Source organism: Balaenoptera musculus, chromosome 7 (genome assembly GCF_009873245.2).
Source record: "Balaenoptera musculus isolate JJ_BM4_2016_0621 chromosome 7, mBalMus1.pri.v3, whole genome shotgun sequence".
Lineage (NCBI taxonomy): Eukaryota > Metazoa > Chordata > Mammalia > Artiodactyla > Balaenopteridae > Balaenoptera > Balaenoptera musculus.
The window spans coordinates 78,801,771-78,815,707 of NC_045791.1; the positions used below are offsets into that span (position 1 = coordinate 78,801,771).

The following is a 13,937-nucleotide window of genomic DNA, read 5'->3' on the forward strand; positions in this document are numbered from 1 at the left end:
TTGAAAACTATGTCCATGCAAAAATCTGCATATAGATGTTTATAGCAGCTTTCATAATTGCCAAAACTTGGAAGCAGCCAAGATGTCCTTCAGTAAGTGAATGGATAAACTGTGGTACAACCAGATAATGGAATATTATTCAGTGCTATAAAGAAATGTTCTATTAAGTCATGAAAAGACATGGAAGAACCTTAGATGTAAATTACTAAGTGAAAGAAGCCAATCTGAAAAGGCTACATACTATATGATTCTAACTGTGTGACATCCTAGAAAAGACAATGGAGACAATAAAAAGATCAGTGGTAGTGGTATCTCTGTATGAGGTGGGAGTAGGTGGTACCTGCATTCCCAACATGGCCATCTCTTTGGTTAAGAGCAGGCAATAGACCTCTCCTACAGCCTGGGCTCGAGAGTTACACTCCCTGCTTGTGAACCCTAGCTCTGCCAATTATTACCTGTATGACTTTAAACTCTGGTTACCTAATTATTTAGCCTCTCTAAGCCTAAGTTTCCCCATTAGTAAAGTGGACACAATGGTCCCTACCAGGGAATTATATGAGTTGATGTACATAAAAAGCATGTTAATAGGTCTAGGATAAAATAATAGCTACCACTTACTGCATGCCTACTTTCTTTTTTTTAAAAATAAATTTATTTATTTGTTTTTATTTTTGGCTGCACTGGGTCTTTGTTGCTGTGCGCGGGCTTTCTCTAGTTGCGGCGAGCAGGTGCTACTCTTCGTTGCGGTGTGCGGGCTTCTCATTGCGGTGGCTTCTATTGTTGCGGATCAGGGCTCTAGGTGTACAAGCTTCAGTAGCTGTGGCGCCCGGGCTTAGTTGCTGCTAGGCATGTGGGATCCTCCCGGGCCAAGGCTCGAACCCGCGTCGCCTGCATTGGCAGGCGGATTCTTAACCATTGCTCTACCAGGGAAGCCCCTGCATGCCTACTTTCAAACGATGGCTCTCCTTGTCAATGTCTCCTTGCAGGCCCCAGGAGGGCATATGTGTGTGACAGATTCTCCCCTGGAGTCTGTGCCCTGAGCTACACTTCAGTTTACTTATTGAAACAGTATGTATTCTTTGGTGTCTGACTTCTTGCACTTAGCCCAATGTTTTAACATTTTATTATAAAATGTCCAGTCATCAGGAAGGGAAAACCAGGGTGCCCGAGCATTTATTTTGTGTTGGAAAAGGGCTCCTTGCTGTGGAGCAACAGCATGGAAATAGCTCATCACAAGTAAGGAACAGCAGCAGGATGACACAGAAATGATACATCTGTACCGAGGCTTGGCCTCCATCTGTGTTAGCATCTTCCTCCAAGCCTGGGACATTGCTGAACCAGCTGGTGGCCTTTGGGCTCTGATGATTTTTCTCTCCTCTGACCTTGATTGTCTCTCTCTGTCACATTCTGTACTCAACACATTTCTTTAGTGCTTCACAAAGGCAGATGACAGATAGAAACTCCAACAGACCATGGAGGAAATCAGATGTACATGGAAACTAGAAAAACACAGTAGAGGGATGCATGATCATTAAAACAAAAGATAATTAAATTCTGGTTGACAAAAAGAAGTGAGTCAAAGACAGAACCAATATTTAAGGGGCAAACAAAGGAAAGGAAGTCTGTAAAGAGACTGAGAAGGAAAGATCAGAGAAGTGGGAGATAAATCTGGAGAGAGTTGGATCCTAGAAGCAAAGGAAGTAAGGGTTTCAATAAGAGGGACATGTCAAGAGTATCCAACTAAGATGAAGTATGCCTATTGGATTACCTCATCAATCTTCTCTCACTCCACTCTAGAAGCTCTTGCAACCAGGCCTTACCTCTGCAGGCAGGAGATTAGAAGAGTCATCTCTGCTAAATCTGACCAACTGAAAAGGAAAACTTTGAAAATACTGACAATGGGGGTTCCCCAAGGACATAGCTCAGCCATATCATCCACTGAGATGCTCAGAATGGATTAGACCCACTTAGGAGCTCAGTGCTTCCAATTCACTTTTGTCTGTTTTATTTATTTATTAACAACATTTGTCTTTTTTAAAAGATTTATTTATTATTTATTTATTTTTGGCTCTGTCGGGTCTTAGTTGTGGTGTATGGGCTTCTCTCTAGCTGTGGCTTATGGGTTTTCTCTTCTCTAGTTGTGGCGTGCAGGCTCCAGGGTGCATAGGCTCTGTAGTCTGGGCATGCAGGCTCTCTAGTTGAGGCGGGTGGGCTTAGTTGCCCCACGGCATGTGGGATCTTAGTTCCCTGACCAGGGATCAAACCCGCATCCCCGGCATTCTAAGGCAGATTTTTTACCACTGGACCACCAGGGAAGTCCTTGTCTTTTGTTTTAAAATCAACTTTATCAGGATTCCCTGGTGGTCCAGTGGTTAGGACTCTGTGCTTTCCCTGCTGAGGGTCCAGGTTTGATCCCTGCTCGGGGAACTAAGATCCCCGCAAGCTGCACCATGCGGCAAAAAAAAAAAAAAAAAAAAATCAAATTTATCAATGTGTAATTTATATAAATAAATACGTTTTAAGTGTACAGTTTTTTGACAAATATATATTTTCCATGTAACTATCATACAATCAGTCTACAGAATATTTCCATTACTCCAAAATTTCCTCATGACTTTGTACAATCAACACTTCTCCCAGGCAACCACTGATGAACTTTCTGTCACTATAGATTTGTTTTGTCTGTTCTAAAATTTTTTTTATAAATAAACCATACAGTGTGTACTTTTTGTGTACCTGGATTCTTTCACTCACACAGTGTTTTCTTCACAAGCTTTTTGTTATAAATTGGTCAATCACAAAGCAAAGCTGCGAGAATTTTACAGTGACATATGTCTACAGTTACATATATCTACCACTAGATTATACCATTACATTCTACAACACTTGCTTTAACACATCCATTTTTCCATTTGTCTGTCAATCCATCTTATTTTTGATGTATTTTAAAGACATCAGCACAATTCCCTTAAATACTTTAGCATGTATGTTGGGCATAATTATCCATGTTGTTGCATGGATCAGTTGTTTCTTCCTTTTTACTGCTGACTACTATTCCATTATATGAATATATTTAACATGGTTTATCCATTTGCCTGTTGTTTTTTTAAAATATTTATTTATTTATTTGGTTGCGCCCGGTCTTAGTTGTACAGGCAGGCTCCTTAGTTGTGGCATGCAAACTCTTAGTTGCAGCATGCACGTGGGATCTGGTACCCTGACCAGGGATTGAACCCAGGCCCCCTGCATCAGGAGTGAGGAGTCTTAATCACTGCGCCACCAGGGAAGTCCTTATCCATTTGCCTGTTGATGAATATTTAAGTTATTCCCAGTTTGGGGTTATTATTAGCAAAGCTGCTATAAACATTCATATGCAAGTCTTTGTATAGATATATGCTTTTATTTCTCTTGAGTAAGGACTTAAAAGTGCTTTTGCTTGGTTATATGCTAAGTGTACTTTATAGCAAATAGCCAAACTGGTTTCCAAGTTGTATTATGTTACATTTCTGCCAGCAATGTATTAGAGTTGTTATTTCACATTCTCACTGATTCTTTGTATTGTCAGCTGTTTTGATTTTAGCCATTCCTGTAGGCTTTTAATTTTTATTTCCCTGATAACTGATGATATTGAATAGCTTTTCATATACTTATTGGCCATTGTGTATCCTATTTTGTGAGGTGTCTGTTCAAATCTTTTGCCCATTTATTTTATTTTATTATTTTTAAATATTTATTTATTTATTTATTGGCTGCGCCAGGTCTTAGTTGCAGCACGCAGGGTCTTCGTTCAGCACGTTTAGTTGTGGCATGTGGGCTTCTTAGTTGCGGCATGCATGTGGGGTCTAGTTCCCCGACCAGGGATCGAACCTGGGCCCCCTGCATTGGGAGCGTGGAGTCTTACCCACTGGACCACCAGAGAAGTCCCCTCTTTTGCCCATTTTAAAAATGGGTCATTTGTTTTATTTTTCAGAGTAAGAATCCTTCATATATTCAAGCTTTATGTCCTTGGAGAGATATATATTGAAAATATATTCCCCTAGTCTATGGTTTGCCTTTTCATTTTCTTAATGAGAGTCTTTTTTTTTATGGACAGGAATTTTATTTTTTATTTTTAAATTTTTATTTCTTTTTATTTTTTGGCTGCACTGAGCAGCATGTGGGATCTTAGCTTCCCAACAAGGGATGGAACCCACAACCTCTGCAGTGGAAGCGCAGAGTCGTAAACACTGGACCACCAGGGAAGTCCAATTTTTATCTTTTTAATGAGGGTCTTTTGAAGAACAGATTTTTGATGGATACCAATTTGTAAATGTTTTCTTTTATGATTTGTGCTTTTTTATGTCTTGTCTAACAAACCTCTGCCTACCCCAAAATTTCAAAGATGTTCTTCTAAGAATTTTGTAGTATACAGCAATGAAAATCAATTAACTATACAGACATACAACACAATAAATCTCAATGAACATAATATTGAGCATAAAAAGGAAGGCACAAAAGAATACAGTTTATTTTCATTCATATAGAGTGCAAAAATAGCCAAAACTAAGCTATACTGTTTAGAGATGCATATGTAAATGGTAAAACTTACAAAGTCAAGAAAATCATTATCTCCAAAGTTGGGATAGTGGTTACCTCTAGGGGGAGGAAGTGGGTTATGATCAGGGAGGGACACACAGGGGACCTCTGAGATGTTTCTGTTTTGTGCCTTGGGTGGTGGTTACATGGATGTTTGATTTATAATTCTTTATTAATGTGTGTATTTATGTTTCATACACTTTTTTGAATTCTTTTACATTTCACAGTTTTTAAAAATTCAAGGAGCCCTAACTTCATTATAATTCTTAACTCTGGGATTAAAAAAAGAAAAGAAAACCTCAACAGAAGTGTTAGAAAATAGAAGTGTCCCAAAAAGTAGAGGTAAAAGACAAAGAAAAAAGGAGAAAATAGAACAAAAAATACAGAGCAAGTTAAGGAGGGACAAAGAAAGAAAGAAAGAAAGAAAGAAGGAAAGAAGGAAAGAAGGAAAGAAAGAAAGAAAGAAAGAAAGAAAGAAAGAAAGAAAGAAAGAAAGAAAGAAAGAAAGAAAGAGAAAAGAAACAGAGAAGGAAGAGGGAACGGGAAAAGAAACAGAGAAAAATGGGTAGGACAAATCACCAGCTAAATGCTTAAAGTCTTCTAGAACTGAAGGATGTATTTCCAGATTGAAGACTCTGAGTGCCCAGCACAGTGAAAGCAAATTGTGGATGTACAGCATATACTGTGAAATTTCAGAATACTAAGAACAGTGAGAAGATGCTACACACTTCTTATATTAGTCAGGGTTCTCCAGAGAAATAGAACCAATAGGGTATAAAGAAATTTAAAGAAAGAGGTTTATTATGAGGGATTGGCTCATTGGTTATGGAATCTTCATCCCACGATCTGCAAGCTAGAGGCCCAGGAAAGCCGGTGGTGTAAGTCCCAGTCCAAGTCTGAAAGTCCAAGAACTGGGAACACCAATGTTTGAGGGCAGGAGAAGATGGACATCCCAGCTAAGGAAGAGATAGAATTCATGCTTCCTCTACCTTTTTTTTCTATTCAGGTCCTCAAAAGATTGGATGGTGCCCACCACTCTTCTTTCCTGAATCTACCAATTCAAATGCTTATCTCTTTCAGAAACATTCTCACAGACACACCCAGAAATAATGTTTTGCCAGCTATCTGGGCTTCCCTTAGCCCAGTGAAATTGACACACAAATTAAGGATCACACTTCCAGAGAGGGGAGTGGGGGAAAAGTTCACATATAAAAATAGGAATGAAAATGTCTTTGGATGATTCAATAGCAAAACTGATAGAAGACAATGGGAGAAATGCTTTTCTCATTCTGAAAAAAACTTATTCCCAATCTAGAATGTCTATGCCCAGAATGAAGATAATAAAGACATTTACAGACTGTAAATTCTCACCCATTTTCAGGAAACTACGGTGGGATGCTGCTGAAGCATAATGAGGGAACAAACCAAGAAAGAGAAAGACATGGAGTCCATGATACAGAAGACACGCATAAAAAGGAGATAAAAGGAATTTCCAGGCTGATGGTTAAGGGAGATCCCAGGATGACAGCTGGGTACTCTTTGTAGAGGAAAACCAGCACAGACTGGAGCATGTCCAACAGCTTTGGAAGTCACTTCTCCAGGAACCTGACATTAATTATATACCTTATGTGTCAATAAATTGAAGCAAGCTTTGGATAAGTGACAAAGAGTCTAGGTTTGAATTACTTAGAAAACCAAAAAAAACAAGACAATTATTAACTCCAGGGAAAACTAAAAGTAATGCAGGGAAGGAAAAGTAATCATAGGTTCTCACATGACTTTGCTGTGACTATCATTTGTATGATTATAATAGCGTAAGTACTAAAATTGATCTAATCAAAATCAGAATATAACTATCTTAGGAACATGGTGATATTAGAAAGGTTGGAGGGAACATCGAGTGGAGTTTATGGAAAAAGAGAGCTATACTCTCATCTTGTATAATACGAAGTCAATAGGAAATACCCAAACCTAAAAAAATCGAGAAGTAACAATGTAAGCATGTTATTTAGAAACACAAATAAAATAATCATCTAAAAGAAGTGAAAGGTTGCCTCTGGAGAAGGGCTAACTAGATGCAGGAAAAGCACTTTATTAAATTCAGCATTCATTCATGGTTAAAAAAATAAATTCTGTTCCTTCTTTCCTTCCCCTCTTCCTTCCTGATAATCCAGCCTTAAAGCCCCACTATGTGGGGCAGAGAAGAATAGTCATCCAAGCAGAGTGGCTGTCTGGTGTGCAGTATTAGAGCCCAAACAAGCTGTGGGGGTATCTATGGGGGGATAGAGGGGAGGCAGGGGTGGTTATCTCAAATGTATTTTAGCCATTTATACTTCCTCTTCTGGGAATTGTCTATTTATATATCTTTTCCACAGCCTCCATAATAAGCATTTCTCTTTTTAATTGTAAGAGTTTATATAAACTATACACACACACACACACACACACACACACACACACACACAATTAGCAGGATTTTTCAAGGTTCATCCATATTATGCCATGTATCAGTACTTTATTATTTTTCATGACTGAATAATATTCCATTGTATGAATATAACACGTTTTGTTTAAATATTCATTAGTTCATGGACATTTGGGTTGTTCTTGGCTATAATACTACTATAAGCATTTGTGTATAAGTATTTGCATGGACATATGTTTATTTCTTTTGAGTTTATACCTAGAAGTAGAATTGCTGATACATATAGTAACATATAGTAATGTTTAATCATTTGTGGAACTGCCTGGCTGTTTTCCAAAGTGATTGCTCCATTTCACATCCCCACTAGCAGTATATGAGGGTTCCAATTTCTCCACATCCTTACCAACACTTGTTATTATCTGACTTTTTGATTCTAGCCATCCTAGTGAGTATTAAATGGTATCTCATTGTGGGTTTGACTTGCATTTCCTTGATGACTAATGATGTTGAACATCTTTTCATGTGCTTATTGGCTATTTGTATATTTTCCTTGGAGAAATATCTATTCAGATCCTTTGCCCATTTAAAAATTCTTGGGCTTCCTTGGTGGCGCAGTGGTTGAGAATCTGCCTGCCAGTGCAGGGGACACGGGTTCGAGCCCTGGTCTGGGAAGATCCCACATCCCGCGGAGCAACTGGGCCCGTGAGCCACAATTACTGAGCCTGCGCGTCTGGAGCCTGTGCTCCGCAACAAGAGAGGCCGCGATAGTGAGCGGCCCGCACACCGCGATGAGGAGTGGCCCCCGCTTGACACAACTAGAGAAAGCCCTCGCACAGAAACGAAGACCCAACACAGCCATAAATAAATAAATAAACAAATATTAAAAAAAAATCACCAATTGAAAAAATAAAAAAAATAAAAAAAATAAAAATAAAAATTCTCTTATTTCTCTCTTTATTCTTGAGTTGTAAGAGTTCTTTATATATTCTGAATATAAGTCCCTCATTGATACAGAGTTTGCAAATATTTTCTCCCATTCTGTAGGTTGTATTTTCATTTTCTTGATTGTGTCATTTGAAGCACAAAAGGTTTTGATTTTGAGGAAGTCAAATTTATCTATTTTTTCCCTTGTTGCTGAGGCTTTGGGGGGTCATATCTAAGAATCCTTTGCCAAATCCAATGTCATTAAGTTTTACTACTATATTTTCTTCTAAGAATGTTATAGTTTTAGCTCTTACATTTAGGTCTTTGATTCATCTCAAATTGATTTTTATATATGGTATGAAGTAGTGGTCCAACTTTATCCTTTGGCATGTGGAAATCCATTTGTCCCAGCACCATTTGTTGAAAAGACTATTATCCCCATTGGATAATCTCAGTACTCTTGTCTAAAATCAGTTGACCATACATATATGGGTTTATTTCTGGGCTCTTACTTCTGTTTCATTGATCTATATATCTATCCTTGTGCCGGTACCACACTACTTTATACTTCTTATGTTAAAATTATTCCTAAGTTTAGATGCCCTTTCTAAAGTTGTGGAGTCCCCTTCTATCTCTAGTTTGTTGAGTGTTTTTATCATGAAACCATGCTGGAATTTGCCAGATGCTTTTTCTGTGTCTATTGCAATGGTCATGTGAATTCTATTTTTTATTCTATTGATATAATGTATTACATTAATTGATTTTCAGACATTAAACCAATCTTGCAGTCCTGGGATAAATCCCACTTGGTTATGGTGGATAATTATTTTTACATGTTGCTGGATTCAGTTTGCTAGTATTTTGTTGAGGGCTTTTGCATCCACATGCACAAGATATTGGTCTGTACTTTCCTTTGCCTGCGAGGTCTTTGTCTGGTTTTGGTATCATAGTAATAATGGCCTCATGAGTTGGGGAGTGTTCCTTTCTTGTTATGGGCTGAATTGTGTCCTACCCCTCTACCCCTACCCCCAGTTCATATGTTAAACTCCTAACTCCTAGTACCTCACAATGTTACTGTAGTCATAGATAAGGTCTTTAAAGAGGCAAAGTTAAAATGAGGCTATTAGGGTCGGCCCTAATCCAATATGACTGGTGTCCTTATAAGAAGAGAACACATAGAAGGACACTAAGGATGTGTGCATACAGAGGAAAGACCATGTGAGGACACAGCAAGAAGACTGCTATCTAAAGTCCAGGGTAGAGGCCTCAGAAGAAACCAAACTTACTGATGTCTTGACTTCAAACTTCTAGCCTCCAGAACGGTGAGAAATAAATTTCTGTTGTTTAAGTCCCCTAGTCTGTGGTATTTTGTTATGGCAACCCAAGCAAACTAACACACCCCTCTTCTGTTTTTTGATAGTTTGTGAAGAATATTCTTCCTTAAAAGTTTGGTAGAATTTACAAATGAAGCTGTCTGGGCCTGGGCTTTTCTTTGTGGGTAGATTTATAAATTTCTTCACTTTGTATAGGTCTACTCAAATTGTCTATTTCTTCTTGAGTCAGTTTTGATAGTTTGTGTCTTTCTAGGGATTTGTCCATCTAGGTTATCTAATTTGTTGTAGTACAATTATTCATAGTGTTCCTTTATAGTCCTTTTTATTTCTGTAGGGTCAGTAGTAATGTACCCGCTTTCTTTTTCTTCTTTTTTGAAAAATATAATTTATTTTTTGTTTTTTGAATTATATTTTATTTATTTATTTTTTTATACAGTAAGTTCTTATTAGTTATCTATTTTATACATATTAGTGTATATATGTCAGTCCCAATCTCCCAATTCATTCATTCTTTCTCTTTCATTTCTTATTCTAGTAATTTTGAGTCTTCTTTTTCTCTTGGTCAATGTAGCAAAAGGTTTGCAATTTTGTTCACCTTTTCAAAAAACCAGCTTTTGGTTTAATTGATTTTCTCTATTGTTTTTCTATTCTATATTTTATTAATTTCCACTTTAATCCTTTTTAAAAAATTTATTTATTTTTGGCTGCATTGGGTCTTCGGTTGCTGTGAGCGGGCTTTCTCTAGTAGCAGTGAGTGGGGGCTACTCTTCGTGCGGTGTGCCGGCTTCTCATCCTGGTGGCTTCTCTTGTTGCAGAGCACGGGCTCCAGGTGCGGGGGCTCAGTATTTGTGGCTCGCGGGCTCTAGAGTGCAGGCTCAAGTTGTGGTGCACAGGCTGATCTTCCCGGACCAGGGCTCGAACCCATGTCCCCTGCATTGGCAGGCGGATTCTTAACTACTGCGCCACCAGGGAAGCCCCTGCCACTTTAATCTTTATTATTTTCTTCCTTCTGGCTGCTTTAGGTTTAGTTTGTTCTCCTTTTACCAGTACACATATATTAATTTCTATATGTTATAGGCACAACAATCCATTATATTATTTTATACAATTGCTTCTAAAATCAGTTAAGAGTAGGAAAAATGTTCATTTATACTGTCTCATAATTATATAATTGCCTTTTCTTTTTTTTTTATTAATCTTTATTGGAGTATGGTTGCTTTACAATGTTGTGTTAGCCTCCACTGCACAACAAAATGAATCAGCCATACACACACAGATATCCCCTCCCTTTTGGACTTCGCTCCCATTTAAGTTACCATAGTGCTTTAGGTACAGTTCCCTGTGCTATACAGTATGTTCCCATCAGTTGTCTATTTTATATATAGTACCAATAATGTATATGTGTCAATCCCAGTCTATAACTGCCTTTTCTGATGGTTTGTTTTTTTTTTTTTTGGTATGAATTTGAATTACTGTCTGGAGTTATTTGCTTTCAACCTGAGGAACTTCCTTTAGTATTTCTTGTAAGGCAGGTCTGCTAGCACAAATTCACTCAGTTTTTGTTTATTTGGGAAAATTTCACCTTATTTCACCAACTTATTTTCATAAGATTGTTTCTTGGATGGAGCACTTTGAATATGTTATCTCATTGCCTTCTGGTTTCTCTTGTTTTTCCTGAGAAGTCAGTTATTAATCTTACTGGAATTTATTTGTAAGTAATGAGTTATTTTTCTTTTGCTGCTTTCAAGATTTCTTCCTTGTCTTTGACTTTCAGCATTTTTGGTCTATTTTGTCTGTAGATCTCTTGGAATCCTATTTGGAATATTTGGAATTTGTTGAACTTCCTGGATATGTAAGTTATAGTTTTTCAATAAATTTGGAAAGTTTTTAGCCATTATTTCTTTGGATTTTTTTCTGCTCCTTCTTCACTTTCCTCTCCTTCTAGCGCTCCTATTATGCACATGTTCGTGTGCTTACTGATGTCCCACATTTCTCTGAGGCTTTTTACATTTTTCTCTGTTCTTTGGCTTGCATAATCCCTATCCATCTACCTTCAAGACAGCTTATTCTTTCTTCTGCCAGTTCAAGACTCCTGTTAAGCCCCTAATGAAGTTATTTCAGTTATTGTACTTTTCAACTCCAGAGTTTCTATTTAGTTCATTTTTATGATTTCTGAGTCACATCCCTGTTCTAGGGGTGAATATCTATTGATATTTTCTATTTGGTATGACGTTGTCATCATACTCTAACCACGTTTTTCTTTAGTTCTGTGAACATGTTTATAATAGCTATAATACTTCGAATTTTTTTTTTCTGATAAATCCAACATCCTGTTGCTCTTAAAGCAGTTTCTGTTGCCTGCTATTTTTCCAATGTATGGGTCATACTTTCCTGTTTGCTTGCATGCCTCATAATTTTTTGTTGGAAACTGGACATTTTAGATAATGTATTGTAGCAACTCTGGGTACTTGTTTCCTCCCCACTCCCCACCCTCTCCACCCTCCCCACCCTCCCCAACCTCCTTATTGTTATTTGCTTGTACATATATTGTTCTACAAATAAATCCAATCAAAATCTGGCCCCTTTGAAACAAAAGTTTATGAGGTCAGTGTTTAATATGTGTCTTACCTCAGGAGGGCTTCTCTCAGCTGTCTTTATCTTTGATTCTTTCCTGCAAACTAGCCAGTTTACAATTTAGCTCATATCTTGAATCTCCTCCCAATTGCCTATCACCACAACCTCCAGGTTTTTGAGAGCACCCCTTGGCTTGTATTTCTCCACATTCTGTTGCAAATGAAGTCCGTTTCTATGGGAAGAGATTAAGAGCTATCTGTTTTATGGACCCATCCATAAAACATCGGGGGGCACAATCACTAAGTCTGGGCTTTGGAGCAGGAGGTGGAACAATGGCAAGCCTCTCTCAGATTCACATCCCTGTTCTAGAGGCTGAATTCTAGGTGAGGATGCAGTAGCAGCCCGAGGTTCTCTTGGCTTTTTTCTTCTGGCTTGAACCACTACTACAGCAGCTGAGGTAAGGGTGATTAGGACCCCAGTATTCTCAGCGCTCCAGCCCAAGGTAGAGCCTCTGTTGCATGAGTGGGGCTGGATGGAAGAAAGAATCCTCCATCTCTCAACCACATTTATACAGGATTTAGGCTCAGTATCAGGTAGCCAGGGGCAGGCAGGGTGAGAATTGTTGACATCTGCCCCTCCCACTGGGAGCCTGGGAAGAGGAGGCCCAGTGCTCCCGGTTTAAAGACAGAGTGGGGACTCTGCCTTGCAGTTGGGAGGGCAAAGAGAGGAAGAGGGCTTGGTTAAAATACCACAGATTCTCGCCTTTCTTACCAATTTTTCCTAGATTTTCTTGAATAGATATTTATTTGCTCTTTTAGGAATATTTCCAAGGTTTTAAATGGTTGTTTTTGCTTGTCTTAAAACAATTTTCATCAGTTTCATTAGGGAGTGGGTCAGCAGAGCTCCTCATGCTGTCATGAGATGGTGAATTTTTCTTGGTATTATTTTTGCAACTTTCCTGTAAGTTTAAATATATTTAAGAAAAGTTTAGAAACTTTAAAAAAATCACAAGAAAGTAGTTACGAGGAATAAAGCATAAAGCGCTTTTACATATGCTCTTTATTATCTTTCCAAGACATTAGTAACAAACACTAGAAGTGCTGTTAAGGAGCAGGACCCCATGGGGGCCTTCCCGTGGAACAGGCCTCCCTCCCCGTGGAGCAGGCCTCCCTCCCCATTTCCTCTGCTTTAGCTCCTCTCTGAAGTACCTCGATAATAGTATTTGACGCACATTTCCTGAGTTGTTTTGCAGATGTAAAACCCCCCCCTCTTCAACAAACGTAAGATGTTAACTATTGGACGACCATGAGCACAGAGCCCCAGGCCTCCTGAAGCCTAAGGACTGATCATGTTCACCCCTGTGACACCACCCCCCACCTCACCATCAGCCAATCAGAGAATTGTGTACGAGCTGATCACTTATCCTGCGACACCTCCACCCCCTACTTGGCTTTTAAAAGTGCCGAAACCCTTTGGGGAGCTCCAGGCTTTTTAGGGCACGGGCCACCTCCTCTTCTTGCATGGCCTTGCAAAAAACCTTTCTCTGCTCCAAACTCTTAAGGTTTCCGTTTGTTTGGCCTCACTGTGCTCTTGGACACAAGAGCTTGTGTTCACAGTTTGTTCTGTCCATAGTGACAAGTAGTCAGCGTACTTAGGCAACCACCCAGAGTTCACAGCAAGCCCAGTCAGAGCGGGTGTAAACAGGAAACAGCAGGCAGGCGGGTTGTTGAACAGCACGGCAGTGTTTCAACTCAAAGGGCTGGTGAGTGGGGGGGGGGGGGTTCTCTGGGTCTAACACAGTGAATGTCAGACCATCAACCTTTTAGAGGGTTAAAGCTTTTGTACGATGCGAGAGAAGTCCAGGGTGAGCAAGGCGAGCGCATGCGGGACGGGGCAGGAAAGCCACATCCGCTTTCAGGCTTTCGGTTTCTTTGCCTCCATCTTGCCTGCGATTTTCAGGTATCAGAGGAGTGAAGTCTTGGCGGGTCGCAGCCAAAGGACAGCCTAGCCGCGGGCAGGACGGTACGTGCCCGCGCGGAACCCCGCAGCTCCCCACCCTCCCCAGCTCCCCGCCGGACGCCAGGCCCCGCATCTTCTCGCGTTCC

At 39.4% G+C, this 13,937-nt stretch overlaps 1 protein-coding gene across 17 annotated transcripts in view; it reads left to right on the plus strand.

Moving 5' to 3' along the window:
* The first annotated feature begins 12,894 nt into the window (after window positions 1–12,894).
* CFLAR (CASP8 and FADD like apoptosis regulator) overlaps window positions 12,895–13,937 on the plus strand; it is a 62,662-nt gene continuing 61,619 nt past the window's right edge. For 9 of the 17 annotated variants that reach the window (XM_036857581.1, XM_036857579.1, XM_036857582.1 and 6 more), the window contains exon 1: window positions 13,607–13,854. The gene's annotated coding sequence lies outside the window, so the exon portion shown is untranslated. The other 8 variants (XM_036857577.1, XM_036857574.1, XM_036857590.1 and 5 more) reach the window with 6 other exon arrangements.